This window comes from Piliocolobus tephrosceles, chromosome 13 (genome assembly GCF_002776525.5).
Source record: "Piliocolobus tephrosceles isolate RC106 chromosome 13, ASM277652v3, whole genome shotgun sequence".
NCBI classification, from domain to species: domain Eukaryota; kingdom Metazoa; phylum Chordata; class Mammalia; order Primates; family Cercopithecidae; genus Piliocolobus; species Piliocolobus tephrosceles.
Genome location: NC_045446.1, coordinates 18069380 through 18081967, shown reverse-complemented (window position 1 = coordinate 18081967; position 12588 = coordinate 18069380). Strand labels below are relative to the sequence as shown.

General features: G+C 43.8%; 1 protein-coding gene across 12 annotated transcripts in view; it reads left to right on the top strand.

Moving 5' to 3' along the window:
• ATG13 (autophagy related 13) overlaps positions 1–12588 on the top strand; it is a 64852-nt gene that overhangs the window by 6380 nt on the left and 45884 nt on the right. For 6 of the 12 annotated variants that reach the window (XR_002732294.1, XM_023215706.2, XM_031933802.1 and 3 more), the window contains one exon: positions 9615–9670. The exons of 2 other annotated variants lie outside the window; for them this stretch is intronic. The gene's annotated coding sequence lies outside the window, so the exon portion shown is untranslated. Of the gene's footprint in view, positions 1–882; positions 1046–9614; positions 9671–12001; positions 12048–12588 lie in introns of those variants that run through there. 4 more of the 12 variants (XM_023215709.2, XM_023215712.3, XM_023215711.2 and 1 more) reach the window with 3 other exon arrangements.

Below are 12588 nucleotides of genomic sequence, written 5' to 3'. Positions count from 1 at the left end.
TCTTTAATTGGTGAAATACGTCCCAAAAAAGAAACTATTACATTTAAGCCACATCACCAAAAAACAAAACGCAAAACAAACAAAAAAAAAAAACCAGCCGAGCATAATAACCCTTTTACTGATGTGTCTTACAGATTGACATGACCAAAGCCATATGTTTTCATTTAATTTCCATTTCCCCCTCCCACAACATGCACCAATTGAATATATGCTCTGGGAGCCATAAAATTACTAAACATCTACCTCTTCAAAAGAATGCATTAAAATATATATATATATGTTTTTTTTTTTTTTTTTTTTTTGAGATGGAGTCTTGGTTTGTCGCCCAGGCTGGAGTGCAGTGGCGCGATCTCAGCTCACTGCAAGCTCCGCCTCCCGGGTTCACGCCATTCTCCTGCCTCAGCCTCCCGAGTAGCTGGGAGTACAGGCGCCCGCCATGACGCCCGGCTGATTTTTTGTATTTTTAGTGGAGACAGGGCTTCACCGTGTTAGCCAGGATGTTCTCGATCTCCCGACCTCGTGATCGCCTGCCTCGGCCTCCCAAAGTGCTGGAACTACAGGCGTGAGCCACCACGCCTGGCCAAGAATGGATTAAAATATTTTTTAAAGAGTTTTTTGTTGTTTAAAAGGTGAAAAAAATGTAAACAAGAAACTGATTCACTCCCTTATTTCATGCATTCACAATCTAAACCAAAACCGAATTTTTTTTTTTTTTTTGAGACGGAGTCTCGCTCTGTCGCCCAGGCTGGAGTGCAGTGGCGCGATCTCGGCTCACTGCAAGCTCCGCCTCCAGGGTTGACGCCATTCTCCTGCCTCAGCCTGCCGAGTAGCTGGGACTACAGGCGCCCGCCATGACGCCCAGCTGATTTTTTGTATTTTTAGTGGAGACGGGGTTTCAACGTGTTAGCCAGGATGTTCTCGATCTCCTGACCTCGTGATCCGCCCGCCTCGGCCTCCCAAAGTGTGCTGGAACTACAGGCGTGAGCCACCTCACCCGGCAAAAACGAAATTTTAAAGCAAGAAGAAACTACTGCTGCAAGTTTTTGTAAGTCCATTTTCTCTGTACACGCAAACTGCTCACTACTGAAGGGGAAAAAAATATAATCCACGGTGTCTGCTGATTCATAAGGGAGAAACAAGGTTGTCATTTAGTATCCAAAAACTGATACATGTATGTTCTGCTTTTATAATGTATATTTTTCTCTTTTCTGTTTTTCTTTTTTTTTGTTGTTGTTTTTTTTTTGAGAGACAGAGTCTTGCTCTGTCGCCCAGGCTGGAGTGCAGTGGCTGGATCTCAGGGCACCGCAACCTCTGCCTCCCGGGTTCACGCCATTCTCCTGCCTCAGCCTCCCGAGTAGCTGGGACCACAGGCGCCAGCCACCTCGCCCGGCTAATTTTTTTTATTTTTAGTAGAGACGGGTTTCGCCGTCTTAGCCAGGATGGCCTCGATCTCCTGACCTCATGATCCACCCGTCTTGGCCTCCCAAAGTGCTGGGATTACAGGCTTGAGCCACCGCCCCCGGCCTCTTTTCTGTTTTTCATATCCAAAACTTGTACATGCTATTTTAGGGGCACCGCAGATTAGATTCCAACACTTGGTGAACAGAATTCACAAGCTGTGACAAAACTGACAAAACTCTGTCATCTTTGGGGTGCAATTTTGTTTATATACACTGTATGTGTATATTTATTTTAGATTTGGCTGTAGTGGACTGGCCGTGGTTCAAGTGCCACTTTCATTCTAAGTCAAGGATATGCTGTGATGAAATCTTGGAAGTACAGCTAGAGTCATCATTCTGTCTGTTTGAAAAAGGGTATTTGGGCCAGGCACAGTGGCTCACACCTGTAATCCCAGCACTTTGGGAGGCCGAGGCGGGCGGGTCACGAGGTCAGGTGACCATCTGGGCTAATAGGGTGAAACCCCATTTCTACTAAACACACAAAAAATTAGCCAGGCGTGGTGGTAGGCACCTGTGGTCCCAGCTACTCGGGAGGCTGAGGCAGGAGAATGGTGTGAACCTGGGAGGCAGAGCTTGCAGTGAGCCGAGATCGCGCCACTGCACTCCAGTCTGGGTGACAGACCGAGACTCCGTCTCAAAAAAAAGAAAAAAAAGAAAAAATGTATTTGAAGTACGTCCATAAAGAAAGAGACCTAATTTTAGAAGACCTTTATGCTGGGTGAAAGTTTTTCTCCACTGTATTATGGACCATATGATGGCAACTAGTTTTGTTTTTTGTTTTGTTTTGTTTTGAGATGGAGTCTCTCTGTCACCTAGGCTGGAATGCAGTGGCGTGATCTTGGCTCACTGCAACCTCCGCCTCCTAGGTTCAAGCAGTTCTCCTGCCTCAGCCTCCCAAGTAGCTGGGATTACAGGTTTCCACCACCACACCCAGCTAATTTTTGTATTTTTGGTAGAAGTGGGGTTTCACCGTGTTGGCCAGGCTGGTCTCGAATTCCTGACCTCAGATGATCTGCCCGCCTTGGCATCCCAAAGTGCTGGGATTACAGGCCTGAGCCATCACGCCCGGCTGACAACTAGTTTTTTTGTTAATTTGATGTTTTTTTAATTCAAATCTACAGAAAAGTTGGAAGAGTATTACAGTGAATTTTTATGTACTCTTGCCTTAGATTTGCACATTGTTCACTCTTTACCACGTTACTTCATTTCTTTCTCCTATATGTTGTGTAACTATTATTTTTGCATTGTGTTTACACACTCTTATTTGTTTTTTCTGAACCCTTGAGAGATGTTACTTGTTTTTTTTTTTTTTTTTGAGACGGAGTTTCGCTCTGTCGCCCAGGCTGGAGTGCAGTGGCCGGATCTCAGCTTACTGCAAGCTCCGCCTCCTGGGTTCACGCCATTCTCCTGCCTCAGCCTCCCGAGTAGCTGGGACTACAGGTGCCCGCCACCTCGCCCGGCTAGTTTTTTGTATTTTTTAGTAGAGACGGGGTTTCACCGTGTTAGCCAGGGTGGTCTCGATCTCCTGACCTCGTGATCTGCCCGTCTCGGCCTCCCAAAGTGCTGGGATTACAGGCTTGAGCCACCGCGCCCGGCCTGAGTTTCACATGCCTCAGCCTGCCAAAGTGCTGGGATTACAGGCGTGAGCCACTGTAAGCAGCCAAATTCAGGAAATTTAATATTGATGCAATACTGTTACTTAGTATACAGTTGGGTTCAAATGTTTCCAGTTGTTTCAATACTGTCGTTAACAGAAACTTTTTAGAAAATCCAGGAACCAGTCCAGAATCAAGCTTTAGCTTTGCATTTAGTTATCATACTTTATTCTCCTTTAATCTAAAATGGTTCTTCAGATTTTTCTTTTTTTGGTCTTTTATAACTGACGTTTTTGAAGAGTGACGAGCCGATTATATTATTAAGTATCCTGTCTTTCAATTTGAGCTTGTCCAGTCACTTCCTCATGGTTAGTTTCAGGTTATACAGTTTTAGCAAGAAAGCTATGTAAGTAATACATCACATCAGAAGGGATGGGACATCAGTTTCTTCAGTTGTTGTCCAGGCCAAGGTGAAAGTTCCCCTTCACCCTTGAGAAAATCAGGTCGTTAGCTCATTGACTGGGCATGATTGCTTGTGCTGTAATCCTAGCACTTTGGGAGGTTGAGGTGAGAGGATTGCCTGAGTGCAAGAGTTTGAGACCAGCCTGAGCAACATAATGAGTTTCTGTCTGTACAAAAAAATAAAAAATTACCTGGGCGTGGTGTTGTGTACCTGTAGTCCCAGCTGAAGTGGGAGGATTGAGCCTGGGAGGTCGAGGCTACAGTGAGCCGTGATCGTGTTACCGCATTGCAGCCTAAGCAACAGAGCAAGACCTTGTCTCCAAAAGATAATCAACTCGTGCACAAGGCCAGGTTCCTAATTCTAACACTTTAGGGGGCCAAGATGGGAGGATCACTTGAAGCCAGAAGTTCCAGACTAGCCTGGACAACATACAAGATCATGTTGCTACCAAAAAATAAAAAAAAAAAAAAAACCAACTCACAAAAGGCATATGAATTGGATAAAAAGGCATACAGATTTTTTTTCCCTAAGGTACTTTTGCTATAGCATCCTCCCTCTTTCTTTCTTTCTTTCTTTTTCTTTCTTTCTTTCTTTCTTTCTTTCTTTCTTTCTTTCTTTCTTTCTTCCTTCCTTCCTTCCTTCCTTTTCTTTCCTTTCTTTCCTTTCTTTTCTTTTTTTCTTTCCTTTCTTTTTGATACAGGGTTTTGCTTTGTCACCCAGGCTAGAGTGCAGTGACATGATCACAGCTCACTGCAGCCATAACCTCCTGAGTTCGAGTGATCCTCCCACATCAGCCTCCTGAGTAGCTGGGACCATAGGCCAGCATCACCACACCCAGCCAATTTTTTGTATTTTCGTAGGTAAGTGTTACCCAGCCTGATCTTGAATTCCTAAGTTCAAGCTATCCTCCTGCCTTGGGGTCCTAAAGTATTGAGATTATAGGCGTGAGTCACTGAGCTGTCTAAGGCATACAAATTTATCACAGAGTGATTGCCTATCCCCCCAGGTGGTTCAGAAGGTTATATATCATTTTGGCAAAACGAGTTATGGAAACCAGGAGAAGAGGAATTCTGCCGAGGGGATTACTAGGGAGAATGAATGGATCAGGGAACAGAGATTAACTTGTACATTATCTGGTAAAAGAGTCCATTTAGGTGTGGTTACATTCTTGGTGTCACAGCATACAGAAGAAAAACAGTTGTTCCTTTGGGAGGGTCTGTATTTTAGGCGCATAAAGGAACTTAAGCTAATGTATGCTTTGGAAGAGAAGGTGTGTGGATGGAGTGAGGTATCAGAGATACCTTGAGGTTTCTTTGGTTGAGCATAGGGGGTATTGATTTCTTTTGTTTTTTGAGACAAAAGTTTTGCTCTTTTTGCCCAGGCTGGAGTGCAGTGGTGCAGCCTCAGCTCACTGCAACCTCCACCTCCTGGGTTCAAGTGATTCTCCTGCCTCAGCCTCCATGTACCACCACGCCTAGCTTATTTTTTGAGTAGAGACAGGGTTTCACCATGTTGGCCAGGCTGATGTCAAACTTCTGACTTCAGGTGATCCACCCGCCTCAGCCTCCCAAAGTGCTGGGATTACAGGCATGAACTACCACGCCCTGCCTGGGTATTGATTTCTGAGCCCCAGTATCAGTATGTTATCTTTGACGACTTTGTTAAGATTGTGTCCACCAGGTTTCTCTTTGTAATTAATAAGTAGTGACCTGTGTTCCCATAGATTGTGTAAATATCTCATTTATAAATAAAGTTTCAGCCAGAAATTTTAGCGTTCCTTGGTGACTTGCTTGAACCAGTTATTCCTATAATGGTTACAAAATTGTCATTTTCTTTTTTTTTTTTTTTTTTTTGAGATGGAGTCTTGCTCTGTCGCCCAGGCTGGAGTGCAGTGGCACGATCTTGGCTCACTGCAAGCTCTGCCTCCCGGGTTCACGCCATTCTCCTGCCTCAGCCTCCTGAGTAGCTGGGACTACAGGCGCCCGCCACCGCGCCTGGCTAATTTTTTGTATTTTTAGTAGAGACGGGGTTTCACCGTGGTCTCGATCTCCCGACCTTGTGATCCGCCCGCCTCGGCCTCCCAAAGTGCTGGGATTACAGGCATGAGCCACCGCGCCCGGCCTAAAAATTGTCATTTTCTAAGTCTGCTATTCTTCTTACATTTACTTATTGCATTATACTATAAAGAAGTGTTTTCCCATCTTCATTTATTGCACAGTTACCTTTGAAGCCAAAGTGTTAGGAGGAAGATGTGAACGTTTGCTATAGAAAAAAAGGACTATGTCAGGAAAGGATTGTCTCTGCTCTTCCACTGTTAGCTTAAGAAATAAGACTGGGTATGGTAATCCTGTAATTCCAGCACTGTCGGAATCCGAGGCGGGTGGATCACTTGAGGCCAGGAGTTCGAGACCAGCCTAGCCAACATAGCAAAACCTCATCTCTACTAAAAATAAGAAAATTAGCCCGGGCCAGTTGTGGTGGCTCACGCCTGTAATCCCAGCACTGTGGGAGGCCGCAGCGGGAAGATCACCTGAGGTGATCTTTTTTTTTTTTTTTTGAGACGGAGTCTGGCTCTGTCGCCCAGGCTAGAGTGCAGTGGCGCGATCTCAGCTCACATGATGAAATTGCGTCTCTACAAAAACACAAAAATTAGCCAGGCATGATGGCAGGTGCCTATAATCGCAGCTACTTGGGAGTCTGAGGCCAGAGAATCACAAACTTGGGAGGCAGAGGTTGCAGTGAGCTGAGATCACACCACTGCACTCCATCCAGGGTGACAGAGCAAGACTCTGTCTTAAAAAATAAATAAATAAATAAAGAGAAATGTAAAATTATAAACTTAATTTTATTGCTTTCAAAACCTACATGTTCTGACATGATAAACATGAGTTTAGAAGCTTTTTTTTTTGAGAAAGAGTTTTGCTCTTGTTGCCCAGGCTGGAGTGCAATGGCGCGATCTTGGCTCACCATGACCTCCGCCTCCTGGGCTCAAGCGATTCTTCTGCCTCAGCCTCCCAAGTAGCTGAGATTACAGGCGTGTGCCACCATGCACGGCTAATTTTTTTTTTTATTTTTTATTTTTAGTAGAGATGGGTTTTCTCCATGTTCATCAGGCCAGTCTCGAACTCCTGACCTCAGGTGATCTGCCCGCCTCAGCTTCCCAAAGCACTGGTATTACAGGCGTGAGCCACCATGCCCGGCCTGAATTTAAAAGCATTTTTTTTTTTTTTTTTGAGACAGAGTCTGGCTCTGTCGCCCAGGCTGGAGCGCAGTGGCGCGATCTCGGCTCACTGCAAGCTCTGCCTCCTGGGTTCACGCCATTCTCCTGCCTCAGCCTCCCAAGTAGCTGGGACTACAGGCGCCTGCCACCACGTCCGGCTAATTTTTTGTATTTTTAGTAGAGTCGGGTTTCACCATGTTAGCCAGGATGGTCTCTATCTTCAGACCTCGTGATCCGCCCGCCTTGGCCTCCCAAAGTGCTGGGATTACAGGCGTGAGCCACCATGCCCAGCGTTTAAAAGCATTTTTAAGGCCAAGTGCAGTGGCTCATGCCTGCAATCCCCAGCAGTTTGGGAGACTGAGATGGGAGGATTGCTTGAGCCCAGGAGTTCACAACCAGCCTGGGCAACAAAGTGAAGCCCCATGTCTACAAAAAAAATACAAAAAATTAGCTGGGTGTGGTGGCATGCTAGTAGTCCCAGCTACTCCAGAGGCTGAAGTGGGAGAATCACCTGAGTCTGGCAGGTTGAGGCTGCAGTGATTAGTGATCGGGCCACTGCACTCCAGCCTGAACAAAGGATTGAGACCTTGTCTCAAAAACAAAAACAAAAACAAAAAAAGGCAGAAAAAAAAAGCATTTTGGCCAGGCCTAGTAGCTCACACCTGTAATCCCAGCATTTGGGAGACCAAGGTGGGCAGATCGCCTGAGGTCAGGAGTTCTAGATCACCTTGGCCAACATGGTGAAACCCCATCTCCATTAAAAATACAAAAATAAGCTGGTGTGGTGGCGTGTGCCTCTGGTCTCAGCTACTCAGGAGGCTGAGGCAGGAGAATCACCTGAACCTGGCAGGTGGAGATTGCAGTGAGATCGCGCCACTGCATACCAGCCTGGGCGACAGAGTGAGACTCTGTCTCAAAAAAAAAAAACCCAAAAACAAAACCCTGCATTTTAAGCATCCAAAGTGTTGAGTATTTGTCAGGAAGTAGTTTTTTTTTTTTTTTTTTTTTGAGACAGAGTCTCTCTCTGTTGCCCAGGCTGGAGTGCAGTGCCATGATCTCGGCTCACTGCAAGCTCTGCCTCCCGGGTTCATGCCATTCTCCTGCCTCAGCCTACCGAGTAACTGGGACTACAGGCGCCCGCCACCATGCCCGGCTATTTTTTTTTTTTTTTTTTTTTGTAGTTTTAGTAGAGATAGGGTTTCACCGTGTTCGCCAGGATGGTCTCAATCTCCTGACCTCGTGATCTGCCCGCCTCGGCCTCCCAAAGTGCTGGGATTACAGGTGTGAGCCACTGCACCCGGCCTTGTTTTTTTTTTTAATTGCAGGCAAAACATTCTATTATTTCTGTAATAGTTTTGAGGTTACTGCTTATAGACTTTGTATAAGTAGAAGCAGGCATTATACAAATGTGAAAGCCATGTTGTTAATTTGCCAGGAACTGTTACTCAGAAAAACTGAATTTGGGATTCATTTTTAGAATCAAGGAAATATTAATTGGTTAACTGTTCATTGTTAATATTAGATTAGTTCCATATACATCTAACAGTCTGTTCTCTACACAGCAATCTGAGCAATCCTTTTTAAAAATCTACTTGATTGAGGTGTAATTGACATACAATAAATTATATCCATTATAAATTTACTGTTTGACAAGTTTTGGCAAATGTGGAAGTCTTATAATCACCACAATCAAAACATGGAAATTCCTATCAGTAGAACTTTTCTCCCTACCATTTCTACCTCCACTCCCAGCCCCAAGTAATACTGATGTTTTCTTTTCTTTTCTTTTTTTTTTTTTTTTTTGGAGGCGGAGTCTCGCTCCGTTACCCAGGCTGGAGTGTCTGTGCAGTGATGTGATCTTGGCTCACTACAACCTCCTCCTCCTGGGCTCAAGAGAGCCTCCCACCTCAGCCTTCCAAGCAGCTGGGACTACAAATGTGTGCCACCATGCCTGGCTAATTTTTGTATTTTTAGTAGAGAGGGGGTTTCACCATGTGGGCTAGGCTGGTCTTGAATTCATGACTTCAGGTGCCCCACCCACCTCAGCTTCCAAAGTGCTGGGATTACAGGTGTGAACCACTGCACCTGTCTGATACTGATCTGTTTTCTATCACAAGAGATTACATTTACCTTTTCTAGAGCATGGTATAGATTCAGTCACACTCATAGTGTGTATTTTTGTGTCTGCTTTCACTTTGTATTATGTGAGATTCATCTTTTGTATTCATAAGGAGGTTTTTTGTTTTCTTTTTTTTCGAGACAGAGTCTCGGTCTTGTTGCCAGGCTGGAGTGCAATGGCACAATCTCTGCTCACTGCAACCTCTGCTTCCCGGGTTGAAGCCATTCTCCTGCCTCAGCTTCCCAAGTAGCTGGGATTCCAGGAGCCTGCCATCACACCCGGCTAATTTTTGTATTTTTAGTAGAGACGGAGTTTCTCCATGTTGGTCATGCTGGTCTCAAACTCCCGACCTCAGGTGATCCACCCGCCTTGGCCTCCCAAAGTGCTGGGAATACAGACATGAGCCACTGCGCCTGGCCAACCCTGCTTAATCTTAATAAGCACTTACTACTTTCAAACATATTTTAATTATTTTTATTGTCAGCTTCCCCCTTATTAGAATACAAGCTCCATAATATCAGGAACTTTTGACTGATTACAAATTTCTGGTTAAACATGACAGGGTGACTACATATATCTATTCTGTTTTGTTTATTTATTTTATTTTTGGTCTCCTAAGGCTCTGTCGTCCCAAAGATACTAAGTAACAGGCAGAATTGGATATGGCACAAATTTCTGTTTAAGGAGAGGCAGTCTCACTCTGTTGCCCAGGCTGTTGTACAGTAATATTCACAGGCATGATCATATTTCTCTACAGCATCTTGGACTCAAGTGATTCTCTTGCCTCAACCTCCTGAGTAGCTGGGACTACAGGTATGTGCCACCAGGCCCCACTTCTTTTTAAGCCATATAAAATTATAGTAAAGGAATAAAATGGATATAAACATGCAAGAATAGAACCAGAAAAGTAGAGAAGGAGAGATTCTCTACATTTTTGGGAGAAGGAAACCTAGAGGAGGAATTTTAACTGTTTTAACAATGCAGAAGCAGCAGCAGCCTGAGAATGAAATGAAGTTGGAACAGGAAGTGAACTGATTTGAACCAAGAACCCTGTAATGGTTCCAGACTGGAGGTTCTCGGCTATAGCTGAGGTTCAGGGAAGGCTCCAGATTCAGAATAACAAACACCGCTTGTGTGTTTTGTGGTGAGTGAGTGGACCAGTTACAAAGGCCAAATGGAGACAAATATGGTAAAATCAGTTTACCTGATTTCTCATTCTGCTTGCTACATCCAGAAAGCTGATAGGTAGACTTAGGTTTGGCCCTGGCAAGAAATTAGAGGCTTTTTTTTTTTTTTTTTTTTTTTTGAGACAGGGTCTCACTCTGTCACCCAGACTAGAGTGCAGTGGAGTGGTGCAATCACAGCTCACTGCAGCCTTGACCTTTCAGCTTAAGCAGTCTGCCTACCTCAGCCTCCCCAGTGGCTGGCACTACAGGTGCACGCCACCATGCCCAGCTACTTACTTTTTTTGCAGAAACAAAGTGTCACTATGTTCCCTGGCTGGTCTTGAACTCCTGGGCTCAAGGCTCCCACCTTGGCCTCCCAAGTAGCTGGGACCACAGGTGCATGCCACCACACTTGGCTAATTTTTTTTTTTTTTTTTGTAGAGACAGAGTCTCTCCGTATTGTCCAGGCTGATCTCAGACTCCTAGGCTCAAGAGGTCATCCCACCTTGGCCTTCCAAATTGTTGGGATTACATGTGTAAGCCACCACGCCCAGCCTGTTCACTTTTTATTTTCCAATAGTTTGTTGACATCTTTGATTTGTTATTTCTTCTTCTGTCTTTGGGTTTTATTTATAGCTTTTTTATGTCTGTGCTTTTAATTGAGGATTAGGAAGATAGTTTAAATATGCCTTTTTTATCTGCCTATTTAAGTAGAACCCTGTACGTATGTATGTAAGTATAAATTAATGAATGACAGGGTCTCACTCTGTTACCTAATTTGGAGTGCAGTGGTGCAATCATAGCTCACTGTAGTTTCAAACTCCTGGCTCAAGCAATCTGTCCACTTTGGGCTTCCAAAGTGCTGGGATTTTAGGTTTGAACCACCAGGCTGGCCTATTTCTTTATTTAAAATTAGAATTTCAGTACAAAAGTAAGTAAAAGATGTAGAGAACCTGCTTATCCAGTTAAATGTTGTTTTCCATTCGTTTATTATTACCTTTTGCACTTAAGTAGTGTGATAGAATCTTCTGTCCAGCATTTGGAAGTCAGTGATTATAGGCATTATCTAACAATGGGATAATTTGTTTTTTTGGTAATTGTTCAAAAACATTTAGTCTGGTCTGGGTGCCATGGCTCACAACTATAATCCCAGCACTTTGGGAGGCTGAGGTGAGAGGATCATTTGAGACCAGGAGTTCGAGACCCGCATGGGGAACAAACGGAGACACCCGACCCACCCCCCAGGTTTCTGCAAAAAATTAAAAAATTAGCTGGGTGTAGTGACACATACCTGTGGTCTCAGCTACTGGAGAGGCTGAGATGGGAGGATCACTTGGGCCCAGGAGGTCCAGGCTTGTAGTGAGTTATGATGGCACCACTGCACTCCAGCCTGGATGACAGAACAAGACCTTGTCTCAAAACAAAAACAAAAAAGCATTTAGTCTGATACAAGTCTGTACATGTTCTCTTACACTTTGGGAACCTCAAAGTGTTATTTGTTAGCAATTTCTATTTGCAAAAGTGATGTGCAGAGATGTTGCAAAATTGAAATTGCTATTTAAAGTCCAATAAATAGTTTTTGTTACTACTCAACTGTCTTGTCATGAAGAAAGGTCTTAATTAAATGAGATTACTTCTAAGACAAGAAAACCTGTAAGTATCAAGTCATGGGACAATAAGTGTAGATGAAGTTTAAAGGGATAGCAATATTTGTGGGAACATTATAGAGTATAATTTTTTTTTAACTGATGAAGGCATTTTAGAAACAGTGACATGATACATTTAATCAATTATTCATGAATGGGAACTACATAAATTTTTTGTGAAAACCTGAAATTGTACATAGTAATTGGGTTATATCCCTAGGACAGAAAATTTTAATAACAAGATAGTAAGCAGCTCACGTGAACTTACATATTCAGCATATTAGCAGGAAAGAGGCAAGAAATTTGAAGAACTTGCAGAAAAGTTGCACAATAAATGAGAGACTAGAATGCTCAAAGGTGAAGTGGCCTTGATTTGAAGTAAGTGGTAACCTAAAAGCTCTTTTTCTTTGGCTTAGTCTCCTAGCAGCTGATGTGTGGCCTTAAAACCTATACTATCAAGGAGTCTCCACCCTTAATGTAGACAGTCATTTTGGCCATAACAAGAATTGTGGCAGTAAGTAGTCTGCAAAGTCTGAAGAGAAGAAAGTCAAATACATAACGTTGTCAGGTGCCTCTATAGACTTTTGGCAGTAGAACCACCAAACCATTTGCCCCTGTGGTAGAGAATAATGATATGTGAAGTTTATAGTGTGGGGTGATACCAGGTAACCATCTGGTACTATTTTACTTCCCAAAACAGTATCTTTTTAGGAAAGATAACATCCTTATACTTGACACATCTCTTTCTCTCTACTTTCTCAAAAATTGGAATCATGGGCCTAGCACAGTGGCTCACAACTGTAATCCCAGTGCTTTGGGAGATGGGGGTGGGAGGATCAGTTGAGGTGAGCAATTTGAGACCAGCCTGGGCGGCAGAGCAAGACCCTGTCACCAAAAACAAATTTTTTTGTTTTTGGTG